Source organism: Silene latifolia, chromosome 9, assembly GCF_048544455.1.
Source record: "Silene latifolia isolate original U9 population chromosome 9, ASM4854445v1, whole genome shotgun sequence".
NCBI classification, from domain to species: Eukaryota; Viridiplantae; Streptophyta; class Magnoliopsida; order Caryophyllales; family Caryophyllaceae; genus Silene; species Silene latifolia.
In genome coordinates this window covers 90,751,080-90,774,200 of record NC_133534.1, presented here as the reverse complement: position 1 = coordinate 90,774,200, position 23,121 = coordinate 90,751,080, and the positions used below count along the sequence as shown (strand labels likewise).

Here is a 23,121-nt window from a genome sequence, read left to right as displayed (position 1 = left end):
GAACATTTTGGCTTTTGTATGAGAGATTTGGGTGAAACTTGGTGTTTTCATTGTAATAGTTAGAATAAGGGGTACCACTCTTGTATGCTTGGAAAGCATTCACTTGTTCATTTGTTCCCCTACATTCACTTTGGTCATGTCCCAAAGTTCCACAATTCTTACATATCCCACTTGGGATTGATGAGGATGCCGTCATGGCATTAACATGATGCTTTGGTGATTTTGACGCTTCTTCAAGTTTAGCCATATCTTGTTCAAACTTCAAATTGATTGTGTCAATGTGAGCACTAAGTTAAGCACCCAATTGTGTAACGGAGTCCACTTCATGCCTTCCTCCTCTAGTAGCCTTGCGAGGTCTACTATATTGTGAGTTATGGACCGCCATTTCCTCAATCATGTTCCATGTTTGATTGTCATCAACTTCGGTGAACATTCCATTTGATCCCATGTTGAGAATGTTCCTTGAATCTTCATATAAACCGTTCCAAAATTTTTGTACCAAGAACCATTCGCTAAGTCCATGGTGAGGACATGAGCGACAAATTCCCTTAAACCGCTCCCAAGCTTCATACAAAGATTCTTCATCCCTTTGCTTAAAACCCGTAATTTGAACTCTTAGCATGTTAGTCTTTTCCGGTGGGTAGAACTTTTTGTAGAAAGCTAGAGCAAACTTCTTCCAAGAATATATTCCGAGAGTGGCCTTGTCAAGGCCCTTCAACCATTGTTTCGCAGTGCCGATTAGAGAAAAAGGAAATAAGACCCATCAAATTTGGTCTTGAGTCACACCGGTTTGAGAAATCGCATCACAATAGTCGCAAAAGGTTTCCATATGAGAATGAGGGTTTTCACTAGGCATCCCCCCAAATTGGCTCCTTTCGACTAATTGGATAAAGGCGGATTTGGCAATAAAATTTCCGGTTAGATGTTGTGGTGTGGGAGTACCATTAGGTAGGTTCTCCTCGGTGGGTATGAAATGTGACGAAAATTTAGGCATTGTAGGTTGATTTTGTGGGGTATTTTGTAATGGGTTCTCCTCCCCTTCTCTTGCAAAAGGGTTGGTGAACTCAATAGTTGGTTGAACAACCTCACTAATACCTCTCAAATTCCTCCTAGCAAATCTCCTATTGTTCGTCAAGGTTCTTTCAATTTCACGGCCAAAAGGTAACAAATCACCTTGTGACCTTCTAGACATGCAAAATATCAAACAACTTGAAAATAATTAGAACAAACCTTGAGGAGTTTTACTTCCCCAAGGCGAAGAAAGACACAACTAATAACAATAAAAGAAAATCTAAATCAAGTAAACACCAACCCCGGCAACGGCGCCATTTTTGATCGGTTCGTTTCGTGTTCACAAATAAATAGATGTGGTCGTTGGGTCACGTCCGAATCAAAACACAATTTATAGCTTCACAAACAACTCTACAATTAGTAAAGAGGCAAGTAAAGGTCGGATCCCAAGGGACGGGTATTGAAATGAGATTTCTATTACAACTAGTGGTGTCTTAGGGGTGTCACAAATTGGGTTGATTTGGAAGGTCGCTAAACTAAAATAACAATGGAAATAAACAAGCAAGATGAATTAAAAGGGTTGTAAACAATTGATAAAAAGCACTAGGGTGTCATGGGGTCATAGGGGATTCATGGGAATTGATCATACAAACATGTTCTCAAATTATAAGCAAGCAATTATTGTTATGATGGATTGAGTTGGGTTATATCTTACAACCGTAGGAAAGTTTGGGTCCCGGAGCCGAATCGATTAGATTGTACAACACCTACAAGTCGACTTAGTCTTCCCTACTCAACAACATGCATAGTCTAATGAGACTCGAGTTGGGTTATGTCTTACAAGTCTCATTGAAAAGATAGGAGATGGTGGTAAATGCAAGGATTCATAGGCTTAGCATTTCATCAAACATAACATGTGCATGAGTTGAGATCAAAACAAGGAAGCAAATAAACCATGAAAGCATATTAAATTAAGCATGAATCATTCCCCATGTTGGTTTCCCCTAATCACCCATTAACCCTAGCTAGGTCACTACTCACTTATTATCTTGTTGATCATGCTAGCAAGGTTGTCAATCATACCAACAAAAGGAAACATGATGAATAAATGAAAGTAATTAACAATAATTAAAGAGGGATTAAGAGAATTATACCTACTAATGATTCCAATAATAAAGCAAAGATAAAAGAATTACTTGATGCTTGATTGAGAGGTTGTAAATCTCCCAATAATAACCCAAATAATCTTCAATTACCCAAAATAAAGGATGAACAAAAGAGAGATTAAGGAAATAAAACTTGTATTAGAACTTGATTAATTGTTGATTACAATACTAAAGAGATATTTGATTGATATTAACTACTCTAATTATTGATAAGAAGAACATGCTCTTCTAATTAGACTAATGGGGTATTTATAGTGGAAATTAGGGGGATGCATTAGGGTTAACTAAGGGCTAAACTAGTAATTACACTTTTTAGATTGAGCAGGGAGGAGTCGGTATTTTTCGAAAGAATGGCTTCTTTCTTTGTAGCTTGGAGAAGACGAAATTGCGCTGTACAGGAATCCGTGCGTTTTGGAGTCGGGACGGGCGGATTCTGGCGGTGGAACACGGGCGGTTTTGGAGGAATCCGGACGGATTCTGGTGATGGCAAACCCGAGCGTCTTGGGATGAAACCGCACAGATTGTGCATGTGGAGGACGGCCAGATTGTAGACAATCCGCACGGATTGTGCCTCAGCAACATTTCTTCTTCTTTTCTTCATAAATTCCTTGGGGACTCAAGGATCCTTTCTCAACATTGCTCATCTACTATAATATGTACAAAGGCCTTCTAATCTTGTCTCTCCTTGATGCTTGGTCATTGAATTCGATCAATTTAGTCTCGCTTTGCCATGAAAATGCAAGATTTGCACTCCTTTCCTACCAAGGGATCAAAATCTCAAAGAATATGCAAAACAAAGAACTAAAGACAAAAAATGACCCAAATATGCACTAAAAATCATGGGAACAAGGCTAATTCGGGGGCTAAATATGCGCTAATTATGGTCACATCAGAGTTCTTCATACCTATCCCTCTTCCAATCGACTTCTGGGATTTAACTTTCGAGTAAAATACGCAAAGATTGTATTTCGAACTCGACTGGTTTCACGGCTTTCATGCCGTAGGTCAAATACAAAGGGGTGTCCCTAGTGGGTGTCCTAACAGATGTGCGATATCCCCATAAGGCAAATGGTATCTTGTTTGGCCAATCTCGATAGTTGTCAATCATTTTCTTGAGGATTGTGACAACGTTTTTGTTTGATGCGTCTACTGCACTATTAGTTTGTGGTCTATATGGCGAGGAATGGTGATGCTTGATCTTGTACTTGCCTAGCAATTGTTCAGTCTCAGCCTGGAAATGGGATCCATTATCACTAATGATCTCATGTGGGCAACCGTATCAACAGATGATATTGGTTTGTATGAATTTTGCCACGTTCTTGGCTGTGAGACTAGTATAAGAAGCCGTTTCTACACATTTGGTGAAATAGTCGATAGCCACCAAAATGAAACAGTGACCTTCTGTTCCAGCTGGGGTGATCTTTCCGATGATGTCGATCCCCCAGGCGGAAAATGGCCAAGGAGATGTCATGGTGTAGAGTAATGAAGGAGGGACATGTTGCACATTCCCGAAGATTTGGCAGTTATGACAATGTCTGACATACTTGATGCAATCGGATTCCATTGTGGGCCAATAATATCCCAAACGCGTGATTTTCTTTGCCATCATTGGTCCACTCATGTGAGGGCCATATTCTCAATCATGGACTTCTTCCATCACATTCTGTGCCTGTGAATGATCAAGGCAATGCAGGATTACGCCAAGAGGCGTTCTTTTATATATTTCTCCTTGCATGAGGACGTATTGGGAAGCTAGTAGGCGTATAGCACGTTGTCCCCTCTTGTCCATATCCAGTGGATAGGTGCCGTTGAGTTTGAAGTTCAGGATCCCTTGGAACTAAGGTTCCTCTAGGTTTTCTTCTTCCTCTTCTTATGTAATTTGGTGCACATAAGCCGGTTCTGTTTGTCGTTCGATGCATAAAGGCATTTCTACCATGTTATCCAGCATATTAATCAAATATGCAAGTTTTGCAAGAGCATCTGCAAATTAATTCTCTTCTCGAGGTAGGTGTAGGTAGGTTACTTGATCGAAGAATTGGGCAACTTGGTGTATCCTGGCTTGATACTGTGCTAGGCTTTCACTTCGAATTTTCCAAGATCCCGTAATTTGGTTGATGATCAAAGATGAATCTCCATGTACCCGAAGATTCTTGATGCCTAAACCTACTGCCGCTTGTAGTCCAATGAGGCAAGCCTCATATTCTGCCGCATTATTTATCACCTCGAAGTCGAGTTTGACATAGAGTGGTGTATTCTCGCCTTCAGGAGAAATGAGCAACACTCCTATTCCGAATCCTCTTAAGTTCGATGGTCCATCAAAATAGAGGTCCCAGGAGTCTACATATGTTTGGAGTTTTTCCTCATCCGGAAACGACTAGGTGTCTATTGTTTGTGCATCATTGATGGGATTTTCTGCGAAGAACTCGGCGACGGCGCCCCCTTTTATAACCTTCAGAGGTACATACTTGAGATCGAAGTCTGAGAGCATCAAAGTCCATCTTGCTAGGCGTCCGTTGAGAACGGGTTTCTCGAAGAGGTACTTGACAGGATCCATTTTAGAGTATATTTTGACGGAGTAGCTAAACATGTAATGGCGTAGCTTCTTCGTTGCCCACACATGAGCGAGGCATGTCTTCTCATGTGGTGTGTATTTGCACTCATACTCCAAGAACTTCTTACTAAGGTAGTAGATAGCCCTTTCTACTTTTCCTACTGTTTGGGCCAGCATAGTTCCCATGGCTGTTTCAGTCACCGTGAGATATAAACCATGAGGTTGATCTCGTTGGGGTGGCATGAGCACTGGTGGTTTGGCTAGTATCTCCTTGATTCGGTCAAATGCCTTTTGACAGTCATCATCCCACATGGTGTGATCCGTTTTCTTTTGCTTTTTGAAGATAGGTTCACAGATCATGGTGAGTTTCGATATGAATCGACTTATGTACGACACCTTACCCAAGAATCCTCTAATTTCCTTCTTTGTTTGAGGTTGCGGCATTTCGATTAGAGCTTTGATCTTGGAAGGGTCTATTTCTATACCTCGTTGGCTAACAACATACCCTAGGAGTTTGCCGGATGTTACTCCAAATGCACATTTATGAGGATTGAGCCTCATGTTGTACTTTCGTAATCTAGAGAAGAACTTGCGAAGGTTCGCAATGTTCCCCTATCTATCTTTGGACTTGACAATCATATCATCTACGTATACCTCAACTTCTTTATGCATCATGTCATGTAAAAGTGTAGTTGCGGTGTGTTGATATGTAGCTCCAGCATTGATTAACCGAAACGGCATAACCGTGTGGCAATAGGTACCCCATTGAGTTACGAAGGTGGTCTTGTGCATATCTTCTATGGCCATCTTTATTTGGTTATATCCTGCATATCCGTCCATGAAGGATAGCAATGCGTGATCCGCTGTATTATCCACCAATATATCGATATGTGGTAGAGGAAAGTCATCCTTGGGACTTGCTTTGTTTAAGTCTCTGTAATCAACACAAACACGGATTCTCCCATCCTTTTTGGGTACGGGTACTATGTTGGCTACCCAGTCTGAATACTCGGAGACTTTGATGAACCCGGCTTTGAATTGCTTATCGACTTTTTCTTTGATCTTAAGAGCCCATTCTGTCCTCATTCGATGAAGCTTCTGTTTTACGGGTCTGAAACCTGGTTTAATCAGGATTCTGTGCTCTTTGATATCCCTGTCGATCCCTGGCATGTCTTTGTAGGACCAAGCGAAGACATCTTTGAACTCATGTAGGAGGTCTATAAAACTGGCCCTCTCGGCGGGGCTCAAGGTCGTCCCTATTCTAAGTTCTTGGGGTCCTAGTTCAGTTCTACGTTGATGGGTTCAGTGTTTTCTATAACTGGTCCCCCTTCCCCCTCTTGTAGTATTTCTTTGGCTATGTAGGGAGGTATTTCGATTGAGTCTGGGTCTGGGTCATCCTCATTATTATCGTAAATAGAATTGCATTCAGAATAACACAAAGAGTAAGCAGAACCTAATTTATTTATATTAAAATTTGAGAAAAGTTGAAACAAAGAAGCCATCTATTCGGTAGTCATTGGCGGTAAAGGGACAGTTGTTGGGACATTTCCCGAACTACTGTTACTATTTGATGCTAAGCTAGGAGAAACAAGGGGAGTGGGAGTGATGACAGGAGGAGACTCTCTAGGGACTTCTCTAGACTCCGACTCTGACTCGAACTCGAATTCAACGTCTTCTGGTTCTCCTTTGAGCATCTCTCCTTCTCTAGTGGTGAGCTTGAAGAGTCTTCTATGGTTGTTTGTCCACTTGATCGACTTTCTCCATCCTTTCTGTTGATTCGAGCTAGTTTCTGTGATCAATGCGGTAGGGTTGAAGTGATCATCTTGAAGTATCATGGTAATGGTCTCATCCTGCGTGGCTCTAATAAATTGATCTTCCCTAAACAGTAAGCTAACAACTTGTTCGCCTAAACAAGGTGCTTGACGAGTTTTTACGGTAGGAACCGTTTTTGTGGGAATAAAGTAGCAATCGTGAAAGATCTCGATTCCAACCAGTTGCTTTCCTATGTAGTGCCAAGGCTCGGGAAACCCATGGAAGAGTTCTTGACTCCCTTCTCTAATGAAGTATCCGTTTTGGGTAGGGAGGTAGGGCCGCTTTTGGATTCACGCATTCTTGCGGTTTTGGAATTGAGTGAGCATTTCTAGGGCTTCCTCCTTGGTGGGTTTGTATCCTAGTCCTAGTTGTATCCTTTGTGAGTTGCCTTCTTTGTAGGGTGCAAAGGTGTTTCTTCGGATAGGATTCAAAGGCATTCCTGGGAAGTATCCCTGAGATTTGAGTATGTGGTTGACCACTAAATTGGAGTAGGGATTGAAGTACAAGGGTGCCAACTCGCTTTCTATGACGTTTATGCTATGGAAGCCCCCAAGTTCATGCACTAGATCCACGAGTACTTGGTTACTTGACTTCTTTTCTATTAGCGCTTTGATGGGTGACGAAGTGATCGTCACCACTTTACCATCTAGTGGGATATTGATTTTATGGTGGAGGGTGGATGTTACCGGTTTGGAAGCGTGAATCCAAGGTCTTCCCAGAAGTATATTAAAGGATGCTTCAATGTCCACTATTTGGAAGTTAACCTTTGTTCAATCGGCCATGTGGCTATGGTAAGGTTAACTAGTCCTACCACTTTTCGTCGTGTACCATCATATGCGCGAACACCTTGGTTGGTCGGGGTCCAATCCGACTCTTTCATGCCTAATTTGTATGCCGTTTTTAATGGTATGACGTTGACTGCCGAGCCATCATCTACCAAAGTCATTGGCACATTCTTCTTCAAGCAAATGACAGTGATGTAAAGAGCCAAGTTGTGATTAGCGCCAAAAGGTTGTAAATCTTCATCCGAGAAAGTAACAGGGTTACGTAGCTTAGGTGATTCTTAGAAGACCAAGTTGACCACGTCATCAGGCGTGGAGTTATGTGCCATATTTAGTTTGGCCAAGGCTTGCAATAAAGCATGGTGATATGGGAACGAGCTTGCAACTATTTGCCAGACTGAAAGATCAGCCTTTCTCTTATGTAGTTGCTTTAGCAAATGGTCAGTAGAGGTATCTTCGTTATCACTCGGCGTGACAACGTTGGTATTGGTGATTGGACCATTTGCTATGGGACCATTTTGAGAAACATTTTGGTATGGACGCCCTGAACGAGTAAGATGGTCTACATCTTGGTCCTCACTGTTTTGGACTATTTCCTCACTAACTTTAACTAGGTAGTGTTCGGTGAGGTATTCATCTTCATCATCGTCGGCCCATACTCCATTGACTGTAGCAAGTTCTCTCAATCTCATGATCTCGGCCTCCGCTTGCACGCAGGTCTGACAAATGTCTTTTTGTAGGATATCCATGGGAAACACGTGGCTATTACTTCTAAAATAAACACGAGAACAAAGTGTTTGTGGCTCGTGATGCTGTCTTCCTAGAACTGGAGTTTATTTCTAGGAGACAGAGTGGGAGAAAATTTGAACTTGAAGAAGTTCGAGAGCCACAAACCGAGAATGAGGTAGAGGAGAACGTGGAGGATAGCATTCCCTCTTCCTCTGAAACGGTAATTATTCCTAGAAAGTCAAGTAGGTTTTCTAATCCACCTGATCGCTACCATGGTAACATCGAAGAAGAAGGTGTTTTGTTACTTTTTGAAAGTGATGAACCCACTACCTACAAATCGGCCATGTCTAGTCCCGACTCCTCGCTTTGGCAAGAAGCCATGCGATCCGAAACGGATTCCATGTACGAGAACCAAGTATGGGACTTGGTGGATTTACCTGAGGGAGTGAAACCCCTCCAGTGTAAATGGATATATAAAATTATGCTCGGCGTGGATAAACATGTGGATGTTTACAAAGCTAGATTGGTGGTAAAAGGTTTCACCCAAGTTCATGGTTTACACTATGACGAAACCTTCGCTCCAGTCGCTATGCTTAGGTCCATTAGGATAATCTTAGTGGTTGCCGCATTTCATGATTATGAGATTTGGCAAATGGATGTCAAAACCGCCTTCTTGAATGGGATTCTAGAAGAAGAGGTGTACATGATACAACCTGAAGGTTTTGTGGATACATCTAACCCTAAGAAGGTGTGTAAGCTCAACAAGTCCATTTATGGTCTTAAGCAAGCATATAGGAGTTGGAATCATCGCTTTGATCATGTTATTAAACAATATGGTTTCACTAGAAGTGTGGAAGAACCGTGTTTATACATGAAGTTTAGTGGGAGTAAGATTGCATTCCTTGTCCTATATGTGGATGACATATTGCTCATTGGGAATGATGTTCCATCACTCACTTTCGTTAAGAAGTGGCTAGGGAAACACTTCCAAATGAAGGACTTGGGAGAGGCACAACGAATCTTTGGTATCCGGATCTATATGGATAGGTCCAAGAGGATACTAGCATTGAGTCAAGAAGCTTATATTGACAAAGTTCTTGACCGGTTCAATATGAAAGACTCCAAGAGAGGATTTATACCTATAGGCCAAGGGATTACTTTCAGCATGTCACAGTCTCCCTCCACCCCTAAGGAAATTGAACACATGAAGACCGTCCCTTATACTTCTGCTGTTAGGTCTATCATGCATGCTATGATTTGCACTCGTCCCGACGTTGCGTATGCCTTGAGCCCCACAAGTCGTTATCAAGCCAAGCCTGTTGAGAGTCACTAAATAGCCGTAAAGAACATCCTTAAGTACTTGAGAAGGACTAAGGATTTGTTCTTAGTGTTTGGAGGAGAAACTGAGTTGCGTGTAAGAGGTTACACGGACGCAAGTTTCCAAACCGATCGGGATGACATGAAATCCCAATCCGGCTATGTGTTTATGCTAAATGGAGGAGCTGTTTGCTGGAAGAGCTTCAACCAAAGCATTACTGCGGATTCTACAACAGAGGCTGAGTACCTTGCAGCGTCTGAGGCTGCGAAGGAAGCTGTTTGGATTAGGCAATTCTTGGAGGGGCTAGGAGTAGTCCATTCCGCCAAAGATCCTATCACTCTATTTTGCGATAATAGTGGAGCTATTTTTCAAGCCAAAGAGCCCAAGTCTAGTAACAAATCTAGACACATTGAAAGGAAATACCATGTAATTAGAGATTATGTGGAAAGGAAGGAAATTGACATTTGTAAGGTTGGGACAGATGATAATATTGCTGATCCTTTAACCAAGCCTTTATCAAAGGCTAAGCATGATGGTCATGTCGTCGCTATGGGATTGAGACGAGTACCAGATTTTCTTTAGATTATGGATATGTAATAATTGGATAGTGTATATTTTATTATATATATGATAATCACATTCATTGTTTTCGTATTCATTCTTTTATGATGATTTTATTTAGTGTGGCTAAATTTTAATACCTTGTTTATCTGAATAAGCTGTGGAGATAATGTTGAACACTATTCAAGTGAATAAGATAAACATTGTATTTTGTCCCTAGTCACTTAATGAGGTGACGTCTCGGAGTGACTATATTGTAAGTCGATTGATGGTTGGTCAACACCATAAGGTCATACGTGATGACTAGTCGATTAGATAGGCAGAGTGTGTGACACTTTGCTGGACAGTGACCATTTAGAGAGTCCTTAAGTTCAATTATAGACGCCTGATCGTGGCGGGGATCTCTAAGATGTTCTAATGCTTAGATTCTTTTGACTGGAGACTATTATATGAGCAAGTGCAGTTTCCGAGTGACTTTGGTTTTTGTCCTAGGTCGTGCCGTGAAAGGAGGCCAAAAGGGCATTTACTAGGTCATGGTGAGTTGTATTGTGCAATAGGATAGATAGGGCATACAGGAATTGTCCACCCACGTTGGGTAACTATATCTCAAGGCCACTCGAGGAGTTAATGACTACAAATGCGTGGCCACGCTCGGAAGTAATCTGTGAGAGATTTTTACGGTCAGGTAGTCACACTCTCGATCGAGAAAACCACTCGCGATGTGTTTGTGTGCAAGTGCGACCTGAAAGACACCTTGAATTGAGTGGAAGATTAAAACGGACAAGAGAATTGGTAGCGCACACCTTGTGTCAGACAAGTGGGAGATTGTTGGAGTTAGTGTCCTCCACAATAGTGCGTTAACATAATAAATCTCATTAATGGAATATCATCAGATATTTAATTATTTAATCCTCGTCAGTTGATTAACGTAAATCGATAATGGTTGGCTGACTAGAGTTTGACGTTATTGTCGTGAGACGGCGGTGATCAACTGACCCCTTTCGGTCACACCTAAAGGAACGAACCCCAATAGATAACTAATTAATTGTATGAGATACAATTTATTTAGTCCCTTGATTTATAGACTAAATGGTTAGTCGATTATTTTTAGAGAGATTTCGAGTTGCGAACTCGAGGAGCGGGAGTTATTATTTAATTATGCGATAATTGAATAATAAGTTTTGGGAGACGGGTTTTAGTTAATTAACTGTTAATTTACTAAAATTGTACTAATTGATTAATATGATTAATATTAGTACTTAAATAATATCTGTAGTGGTACACGTATATTTACGGAGTGAATTGGACGAATTAATTATGAAAGTATTTAAACATGATACGATGTTTAAAATAAACATTACACGGATTTGTGCGACAAATATAAGAACCAACATGGACCCGTAACTGGTCAAGTGGACCGTGTAAAATAAGAGTAGTGGATGATTACTCACATAATCATTTCACCTTATTTTGTATACTACCATAATTTATCTTATGTAAGAGTTTGCATGTGATGTAAGATGAAAAACATAAGACGAAATTTGTCCACTCCCTCACTCCACTTCCACCCTCCACTTCCATTCCTTATCACTCCATCTATTGTTCATTTATTTACACTACCTCACTTCTTCACTCAATACTTTGCATGTGAACAATTCTTCACCATCTCTCTAAAAATATTACTCATCTTTACTAAGCGTGTTAGTAAAAATATATAATTACTAAGACTTGTTAGTAATATCATAAATAATATCAAGGGTTCAATATTAACAAGTTCTAGATCAATACTTGTTATTATTTTTGGGTAAGTTCTTGGGTGCAACAATAAGGAGATCATCATTTTGAAGGCAAGGAGGATCTTCCATTTGGTATTAGCTCAAGAACAAGCTAGTAAGGTGAACTAGTTTGTGCCCCTTTTACCACTAAATAAATGTAAGTAAATTGTTTTTCCTTATACTTTCTTCTTATGCTTTCATATTCGCATGCAGGTTACATAGATCACCTAAATGACAATTTATGAGATAAATTAATTTTATTAGAGAGTCTAATATGGATCTATGATCTTTCAGTGAGATCACATAAACAAGTTTGATAGATAAAAGCAATTTATTGTCGCAGTGGAATCAAGTTAGTTTATATCTTACAATTCCTAGGAAGTTTTGGGTCTCGGAGCCGAGTCGTTCAAGACTTTACAACACCTTCAAGTCGACTTAATTCTTCCTATTCAACTATATGCATGGTCTAACATGCCTTGAGCTAGTTTATGTCTTACAAGTCTTGTTGCATGGATAAGAGATTCATGCTAGGTTGTCAATCAAGCATTTCATCAAGCATAACATGTGCACAAGTTGAAACTACAACAGGCAAGCATTCATATGAACTTATTAAGTAAAGATCTACCCCATGATTAATTCTCCTAATCCCCCATTAATCCTAGTTAAGGAACTACTTACTTATTATCATGGTGGACATGCTAGCAATGGTGTCAATCATATTAACAAGTCTAAACATGATAAAAGAGTAAAACAATACACAAGGATTAAGTAAAGAGTAGAGAAATTGTACCAACTTAGGATGATCAAATATAAAGCAAAGAATAATAGAAGAAAACTTGATAAATTATGAAGAGTTGTCAATTATCCAATAAACCCCAAATAGTCTTCAAATTACCCAGCTAAATCTAAGAACACTTGAATAATTAAGGAAAGATAAAGATGTGATTAAGATTGAATTATGTAATTGGATTGTATTAATAATTTGGATTAATCTAAGATAACCTACTAATATGGTAATCTATCTTGGTAATCAAACCCTAATAAAATGGAGTATTTATACTAAGTACAAGTATTCGGGTAACTAAGGGCTTAAATGACGATTAAGTCCCTAAAATGAAGATTAACGCCTTATAAGTCCTTCATGGCCGGAGATGCCCGACCGACCCCTGTTGGATGCTCATGTTGTATGGAAAAAAGCCTGTCCTTCTCTTCGGGACGCTTGGGCTGAGTCTTGGGACACCCATCCTTCTATTCGGCACGCTCGGGCCGAGCTTGGGACGCCCGTCTCAAGGGTCAGCATGGCTTCGTATTCAATTAGATGCCTCATAAACAGTGGGGATAGTTAAGGGGCCGTAGGGGTCCTTCATCATTGCCCGTTTATTTGTTCTATCAACTTAGGACTTTAGTGTTTCTCTCCTCTATGTTGCTTGATCATTAGATGCGATCCATTTAGCTCCGTTTTACTCCATATAAGCAAGGTTAACATTCCTCTCCAACCAAGGACAGAAAACCTCATAGAATATGCAAAGTAGGAAGCTAAAGATAAGAAACGACCCTAATGCATGCAAGAAAGCATATGAACAAGGCTAATTAGGGGACTAAATGTGTGTAAATACGAGTCACATAAAATATCCCCGAACCGAACCTTTGCTCGTCCCGAGTAAAGAGGTGACTAAAACTATGACCTTTATTTATAACCTAGCCGGTGTGAGACAATTAGCAGGTCTCACTCCACCCCTTCAACTCACAACAAGACATCTATGAGGTAAGATGCCTTCTTGCAAGGCAAGGTGAGGCTTGCCAAAATGGCGATGCATCCTAGCATTAAGCACAAAAAAAAAGTAAAAGGATGCATCTACAAAAGAATAGCCACTTTCCTCATCTAAGTGGCGGAAATTATCTACAAGGAAAGTAATTTAAGTGTACACACTCCACCATAGATATTAGTTCTCCTACTTACTAAGTCCAAGAGGATACAAACAAGTCAGCTCAAAGTTATGTTAAACTAGGCTACTTTCGTCCATAGTTGCTAAATGCTTTTGTCAAGGGAGATCGGATAGGGGTGGAAGGATGATCCTTATGACGTTAGTGGCAAATGACATGGCAAATCTCGGATTCTCTACACCTGTAAAAGCAAAGGATCGTCCCAAGCTCAATAAGGCGGCATAACAAAAATGATTTTTGGGAATTAACTGCTCAAGTAAGTTAGAACAAAAATAGTGGATTTGACTAACATTCAAAACATTACCTTAATTCAACTTCCGCATTTCAGATTTCAAAACTTTGAGATGGGGTCTGTCTTTTCTAGTGTCCTTTGCTTTCGCCAATCTCTTATTAGGCATCTGGTTAACCTCTAGACAATAGCTCTTGGAGTGATAGTCACTTTGTCTTTGGGCGGCTGAATTCACAACCGTGTGGGGCCCAATTCAATGGATTCCGCCCCAAAGCACATTGAAGTGGTACTCCTCCATCAAATTTATATATATATATATATATATATATATATATATATATATATATATATATATATATATATGCACAAAAATATTTTGGTCAAGTTTTCATCGGAGAGACATCACAAAGTTAATTCAGTAGATTTTGTTTTTCCTTTAATCAAGTTAGGTGTTTGATCTTTTATTTCGAGTTAAAGTAAAATTACTATGCTATCTTTTTGTTCACTTTTACTTATAAACTATTGTGTACACATGCAAACCCTTGACTAGGCCTTAGACCATGGGATAAAAGATACTAACAAACAAAGTCTCAAGGAGAAAAATTATCTACAAGGGCCTTATATACACTTGTCAACCTTCCCAAATAGGCATTTTCACAAAATTTTCTACTATGGAAACTACATGCCATGATACAACCAACATATATACAACTCTAATGCATATGCTTCTATCAACTAAAATGCCATATAAACTAAATGCAAACTCTTAACAACACAAAGGTTCATATCAAATCTATCAAAATGTAGCCACAATGTCATTAACATATAAGAAGGAGGAAGAAGATTTGGAAAGATCATACCATGCGGTCTTCTATATCCTTCATGCTTCTAATGTGCCGTAGTCGTCCTAATGCTATAAGAGCAGCAAACAAATAAATATATACAATATATATAATTCTACACTACAAAGGAAGGAACATGTTTTTGGATATTTAAAATTTTTATCATTTTTGAAATAAGGGTTAGACGTTAGAACGTTAGATGTTAGGTCCCCGCACTAGTATGGACATTATCCTGAATGGACAAAATGATAGGAAATTATGCAAATGCAAATACATGATATTAAATGAGATGCATGAATTTTAACACTAAATGCATACTGCATGTGAAATATTTACATATGATGAGTATTTACATATCATGCAAACTAAACTATGCTATATGATGCATGCTTTCGATTGGTAGGAGAGCTAATTTAAATTAACTCGAGTTGCCTATGAATGAACTTTGCCAAACCAAACAAAACACTATTTCTAGTGAAAAAATAGGGAAGTTTATTCACAAGGCATGCAATGTCATGCATGAAAAGTCACTTTGTCATTTTGGATTCTTTATGGTGGGAGCTAAAAAGATAGTCACCTCAATGTTGCTGAGGTGTTAGTCCTTTGATGGTGCTAGGACTTAAAAAACTCTTATCCATCAAAGAATCCAAAATGACTCTCTAAATGCTCTAAACTACAAGCTATACAAGTTATGCAAGTTATGTAAACATGAGATAAAAACAAAGCAAAAGGAGGGGTTGAAGACTCACAATGGTATAGGTTGAGATGGTAATGTAAGCCATCAACCCCGCATTTGTGTCGTCCTCCTTTATGCTTTGTCAACAATCAAATTTCACTCATGTCATCATCCTAAAAATCTTCCTCCATGGACCCGAAGGCTTCATCATCTTCTTCTTCTTCACTTGAACTTTGCTCATTATCATCATGGGTTGTTTCACTACCGTCCCAATCCTCATCATCAACATCCTCCTCACTTCTAGCTCCCCGGACACCCCTTTCTTCATCTTGAGAATCTTGGAAAGAACACCTTATTATCCGCCCAATCCGGCAAAGGACTCTTTGGATCAAGGAGTCCTTGCCTAGCAAGATGATAAAGTGGTGGATGTTGGGGGTAATAGGCATTCACCCAATCCTTGTAAGCTTCTCTATGGATATGTTTCATTAAATTCGTCATATAATCATTGCCCTCCACAACACTAAGATCATTTGTTGTGAATTCTTGGTAGGCAAAGGGATAAGGTGGTGTAACAATGGAGGAGGGCTCTTCAATAGGATTTTATTGTTGGTTGATGATGTTCTTGGCAAGATTGGAGACGGGGATAAGGTAGAGGCTTCGCCGAGTGGAAATTCGGCATATTTTCCCGGGCAAGATAATCGAATTGGCATCCTTGATCATCCATTCATATCCTTGGGCAGAGTTATCATGTGACACCCCCATATACCAAGGAACCTTAACAAGACCTTCCCTAGCATATAAAGGCATCACTATCTCGGTTGCCCGAGGACAGTAATAATCAAATGTCGAGAAAAGAACAATTAAAGTTTATTAAACTAAGATAACAAAGATACTACTCAGACTACGATCAACTAGATGATCTACACTTCTGTCACGACTCATGAAGGACTCATCCCGTCAAGTATCCAGCTATCAACCAAGACATTACCTACTAAGACTGACTGCTCACCATAAGGGATCACGGCAGACACAACAGAAACAAACAAAAAGGCAAAACGACACAAGGTCAATAACTGAAGAGACACACCAACAACTGATATAATAATGCAGAAACAACAGCACATACACCAGCCACATCTCCATCAATCAATCATCGTCACCGACTGTCCATTAGACCAGCCCTCCCAGTGGGGGACCGCAGTCGTTCCCACCTAAGCCCCGCTCATCATACCGAGCGATAACCCTGTCCCATTAATGTGCACATCCCCTCCCGTGGTGGGTTCCATAGAGGGCGAAACTAGGGCATTAAGCCACTCCCGCAAGTGACTCCACTCAGCCGAGGACGCACCTCGAGAACCAGAGACAACAACCACAGACAGCTGTATCACAACAACGATAATCAGCACTACACAATCCAACTAATTACAACAACCAACCAACCATATAAACACAACAACAATCAACCTACAACAAAAGACTCACTAGACAATCAACAGTACTGAGTATGCGAACCTACCTTTAGCGCACCACTGTGATTCCACTCTCGGTCACAAGATGTCAAACAACCACGCAACACTACAACCCTAACTCAAACCAACAATAATAATGATGATGATGATGACATACCTACGCATATCATTCCGGCATCAAGACCGCTACCCGACTCGAAACCCATCCTACGGCACAAGCATCGTTAAAGGCTCCCATGGAAGAGGCTATGGTGAAGGGAAGAAGGAGAGACGACATCTAGGTTTAAGGATGAGGCGGAAATGATTTGCGGTTTCTCAAAACATGATTTATAAATCCTCGCTGTAAAGACGTTACTCGATCGAGTAACTAACTTACTCGATCGAGTGGCCCCTACTCGATCGAGCCTCCAAGCTACTCGATCGAGTGACCTCGACTAGATCGAGTACCACACACCCAAAGCTTACCATGACACAAGATATCTCTCGTATGGTTTCCCTAGGACCACGACATGTCATTAAGGTCGGTCAACGTCAGTCAACGGGTCCGTAAAAGGACGGGTATTATAGTCTTCTCCCCTTAAAAAGAACTTCTTTCCCGAAGTTCAACTCATCCTCTCCCGAACCACACGACAAAGAAACTAAGGTCAGCACCTCCGATTGCCCGACACAAGTCAACACAGCTGTTTATAATTACCCTCCCACTACGTATGTTCATGAAACATCGTCATCCTTCACTTTAGCACCCAATACACAACACGACTCTCAACTAATCACAACCTCCTTTTTGAATCACAGAACACATACCAACCATATGAACGTCTAACTCGACTACCACTTGCATTTACTACATATTATTATTCAAACGTGCATCAACACAACTGTCAGACTATACCTTCATCCATTACTTGTCAATGACTACTAACCACGAAACATACAAAGCAACGGTCCTACCATCGATTCCTCACCACATGCTACTGATTCATACAACACATATGTTTCATTATATTCTATTACTTTAACCACACAACACACTACTGCTCAAGGGAACTCCACTGTTGCTAATAACATCAAATTCTCAGGCCAACATAACGAATAACTACAGAAAACAAAGTATACAGCATGCTATTTTATTCGACAATCATTAATTCTTACTCAATTGCACCAAAAATACTATGAAAGTATCCAAACAATCATATGAAACTATCACCAACAATCATTCACATACATTAAAATACCACAGAAATACTGTAAAATTGTTATAATTACATTATTTTTCCTTTGCGACATTACTCTTCCCCTCTTAAAAGGAACTTCGTCCCCGAAGTTCACCATCAAGCAACTTCCCTGTCCCTAAAACCGATAGGTATTATATTATTTTGGCATTACTCATAAACCACGAAACCATATAGATGCACATTGACATAACCTATTCTTTGACATTACATAATTACAACTCGAATAAACGTAAAACCACTGAAATTATGTAGCACACCGCAAGATATATTACTATAAACTAGCTGCAAAGTCACCAAATATTTGTTATATGATCATACTAATTATGCTACCACATTATAACCATCATATTCCACTTGTCCAACTCGACTTGATATAGACTACACGTTATACGAACACCACCGAGAATTGTGCGAAACGACCAATATACATACTCGACTCATGGCTGCAACGACACTTTCTTGACATTACGTAAATATAGCCCACATGATACATCTATATATGAAATTATGTCAACTTTGAACAACACCGCCACACTTTACCATACCTGTAGCAATTTGATTTATCGTTCCGACTAGTAGATATGGCATGACCACTATATATATACGACTATCAACTTGGAAAATTCGACCGCATATTATGGTCCCTCAACACTTTGTTTTATTGTTCTGACCCACATATATCGCATACAATTATAACCACACTCATCTTACAAAATCAACGGTGAAGTTAAACGACATTACTAAATACCAATAACGAGGATTAACATAAAAGTATCCAAAAATATGATGATTCAAACAATTCTAAACTCGAAATGTTCCTGTAACAGTAACACTCGATCGAGTAAGTCAGGCACTCGATCGAGCTGACCCTACTCGATCGAGCTGAGGTCGGAATACTCCACTACTGCCATACGTGTAGTTTCTCGATCGAGTGAGGGGCACTCAATCGCGTATCCAACAGGTCCGAAATCCTCCAATGCCAAATGTAAATTAGGCAATCATATAATCACGAGTCAGGATGCTCTCCCGACCCTAAAATTCTGCATAACTAGTCTAACAGTAAACAAAGTACGGCCTTATGGCCAACCATACAAACCAAGATCCAAAGGTACCAACCGAAAATGGAATAATATCCACCACAAACTATGAAATATAAGAAGAAGAAAATGGAGTATCATCACTCCTGCTGCTGCTCGTCCATCACCGCATCATCACCAACGCCACCACTAGAGGTACCCGCTCCCGCCGCATCATGACCCGCATCACCACCTACTCCAGCACCTGCTCCCATGCGCCAAGGGGCCAAACAACCATAGGGGTATGACTGAGGCTCTCCCGAAATCGACCTATCCACACCATAAGAGTGGAAGACCCCACTGTCGTCCCCGATACCTCTCCACCAAACCGGCTGGGGTCCCGTGGTCCTAATATCCTGTACGTGGGACATTTCGTGCAGGTTTCAGAGTGTCAAGGTAGAAGACACTCTCTCTGTAAGGTAGCTCTCACGCATCTCTAGGCTATCGAAAGAAGGGTAACCAGGAAACTGGTACTGAAACTGTGGTAGCATTGGCTGCTCCGGCTGCATTGGCTGACTCGCAACCATCATCTCTCTCACTCGGCGTGGTCCCCTCCCCACCCTAGGCTGGGCATCCTCGGCTCTCACATTCTCCCCCTTCCTCGGCTCGGGCATGACCTGTAGGATATTCGGTCAATGAGGTACGTCTGCCTCGCAGGACGCTCCTCCTCCTCCTCCTCGTCAGAATCGGCATACACCACTGCCGCTGGTAAAGGCTCTATAACGGGAAGGTGCTCAGGAGCTGGTATCCGCATCCAACTCATACCCCACACTCTCCATGTAAAACTACCATCCCCCAAGGTTCTCAACCATTTCTGGTCGAGGAAATAGTCTCGGTCCAAGGTAGGCACCGTGGTGGTCAAAGGAGTGTAGGCCGAGGAGGCCTCAAAGGAAGTAAGTCTCTCTGCCAACCGAGTGCCAATGGCCCCACAACTCAGGAAGCGGGTGTCGGAAGAAGACATCAGCGCTAAACTGGCACACACAAAGGCAGGGGCACTAAAGGCCGCTCTCTGAGACCGGGTGGGGTTAAGGTACGCCATCAGCAACATCAACTCGTGTGAGTTTAACTTACTCACATCCTTCCTCTCATAAAGCAGGCATGTCAAAGCACGAAGGAAAATCTTCAAAGTGACATGTTGAACATCGTTGATAAACATGTTATTAGAAGTAGGAGCTGGTTTCCCGGTAAGACAAGGCATGAGGCTACTAACCCCACACTCAGACAGAATATCACAGAGAGCTCCCTTAGCGGGTTTAGCCAAGCCAAGGTGAGTTGCAAACATATCCATTGTCAAGAGAAAAATTGTGTTCATCAGGCGGAACTCAACAGTTTTTTCCACCTCATCGTACTTAAACGAACTCATAAATTCAAGTGTCAAGAAACCATAAGAATGTTTCCGGAGACGGTATAACCCAGTCATCCCCAGAGTCTCAAAGATATGCCGAACATCGGTCTCAATCCCCAAGTCAGCCAAGAGAGTGGTGTCTATACACCGGGTAGGTCTCATCTTCCGGTTCTGCAAAGCTACAAAATTACCCCTTTGGGTAAAGTCCACAAAGACTACTGACGGGTACTCCGGTAACGCTGGGACCGTAGGTCAACTCCCCTCTCCCACCTCGGGCTCCCCTCTTGCTCTGTCGGGTTCCCACGGTTGGTCTCGGCATCTGTTTCAACATATAACTTAAATATACAACTCACACATACTTGGAAAAACATGCAGGGCATTCATGTAAAGTCATAGAAAGGAGCAACTAAGTAAACAATTTCACCAACAATCCCAAAAATATATGTATAACTCTCAATTCTAATCATCAGACGGTCTCTACAACTGTTAAAATTATAACAAGTATAGCATCCATTTACATCATAACTACAAATTTTAAGAAATCAACCATCAAACTAGCTTCACCAATAAACAAATTTCATCATAATGTAAGACGAATTTCAGTTTCGGGCACTTTTTAAGACGGAGTTTTAAGGCAAATTTTTGAGGGAAAATCATCAAAATCACTTCTAAACATGATGTGTACAACATATATTACCCAATTTTCATCCTTTTACATACAAAAGACAACCAAAATTAAATTTAAATTCTCAAACCCTAGAAAATTCGAGTCATGTAAGGTCCTAATTTGGTTCGATTTTTGCATAACTATTGTCAATATTCAACAAATTGAAGCATGTAGATCATATTACAACCATTATAAGCAAGATTTAGCCCGCATAAATCGATTTTTCCAACCACTTTCAACATCCTACATGTCTCTAATTAATTAAAAGCACCAAAGTAGGATAGATATTCATACCTTGATTGATTAGCAAGCAAAAGGAACGAATTAAGCAAAGAAATCACCCAAGTTCAAGCACAAAATCAACAAGAACAAGTGTACTTTGAGAGAGATTTGGGATTAGGGTTTGCGGAATAGAAGAAAGAATAGGAAGAAAGACTTAAAAAAAATATGAACCCGTGTTTCAGCGGCACTGATGCGTGTCCGTAATATGATGTTTTACACCCTATTTTACACGCATTTCAGAGCTCATTTGTGTAGTTTAAGCTACTATTTCCCCTATTTCCTTCCACTTTTTGTGTTTTTGTGCAATATTGCAGAAATGTGAAGAATCCAGCGGAAATTGAACCGAATCCGTCCCCGAGTACTTGGCATATTATTTGACATGAAGTATTTACTCAAGAAATGAACTTGGCGCGCGTTTCAAGGCCTGGAAATAGATTTATGGAGAATTTAAAAGCGGACTACCAGCTACAGTGGTCTATAGACTGTCAAAATGCTGAACAAAAGTCTGCAGGAAAGAGAGTCGTCGATCGACTGGTCTCAGTGGTCGATCGACCACCCCACGACTCTACGCGCAAGATTTAATTAGAATTCCGAAGCCCATTGTAATTAGGTTTTAAGAATAAAGTTACGTATGACTATCTATATAACGTAACTCCTCCCTACTGCAACAGGGGATCGAATTAATTAGGGTTCAAAACACGGAAGTTGAACTTTTAATTATTTCATTAGCTTAGATTATTCTTTCGTCAATAAAGTTTTCTTTTGCATTGGGTTTGATCTTTTCTTTTCAATCCTTTACGGTATTTCTCTGTTCCATTATACAATTTCCTTGCTTTCATTCATTCATAGATTAGAATTGCTAAGTTAGATTTCCCAAAGCCAATTTATCGTTTCATGATAGTTATTTAATTAGTTAGTTTAATTATGAATTCGTTTGATTTATTTGTTAATTTTATTGCTGTTATTATCATCATCATGAGTAGCTAAACCCTTTGTACTAGGATGTAGGGGACCTGTAGCGTAGGCGGCATAGAAATTCGTAGACCTAAGTTGCGCCATGGTCGATCGACTGCCTACCCTGGTCGATCGACCGGCTCACGTGAGATCAGTTTCGTTTTAATTAACTTAATTGCTATATTTGACGAATCGAGTGCACGCGACTAGTTGAATGCTTAGGACTTGACCGACCCGACAAGATCGAAAGATAGGGGGGGGGGGGGAAATAGACTACTTAATTAAGATGACTAAATTAATAAGATCGAGAGATAAGTTAATTTAGACTTTTAAATCACTTTTCAGGACGAGAGTTAGTACTAGTGATATTAGGGACCCGTAGCTAGATCGAAAGATGCTACCTGTTAAGTATGGACCGAGAGGACTTCTTATTTTTCCCATCTCACGTGATTAACTCAGACTTACTTAGTATACTACTGCCGAAACTATACTGAACCGAGCAACTTAGCATCCTTTTAATATTTGATTTCATATTATTACTTTAATTACTCATTCATATACCTTAGTTTAGTTTTAATTTGATTGCCTTTAGTTATAGAACTATTTAACTCAAACCCCCATACTACTGTTACCTTAGACTAAAATTAGACAACTATTAATTGCATCGCCTCTCCGTGGTTCGACCCTGACTGCCACT

The 23,121-nt window shown here is 40.4% G+C and overlaps 1 non-coding gene across 1 annotated transcript; it reads left to right on the top strand.

The window, feature by feature from the left end:
* The first annotated feature begins 515 nt into the window (after window positions 1-515).
* LOC141602753 (small nucleolar RNA R71) lies at window positions 516-622 on the top strand. The gene has a single exon (XR_012524665.1). It is a non-coding gene; the product is annotated as a small nucleolar RNA R71 (small nucleolar RNA).
* The last annotated feature ends 22,499 nt before the right edge of the window (window positions 623-23,121 follow it).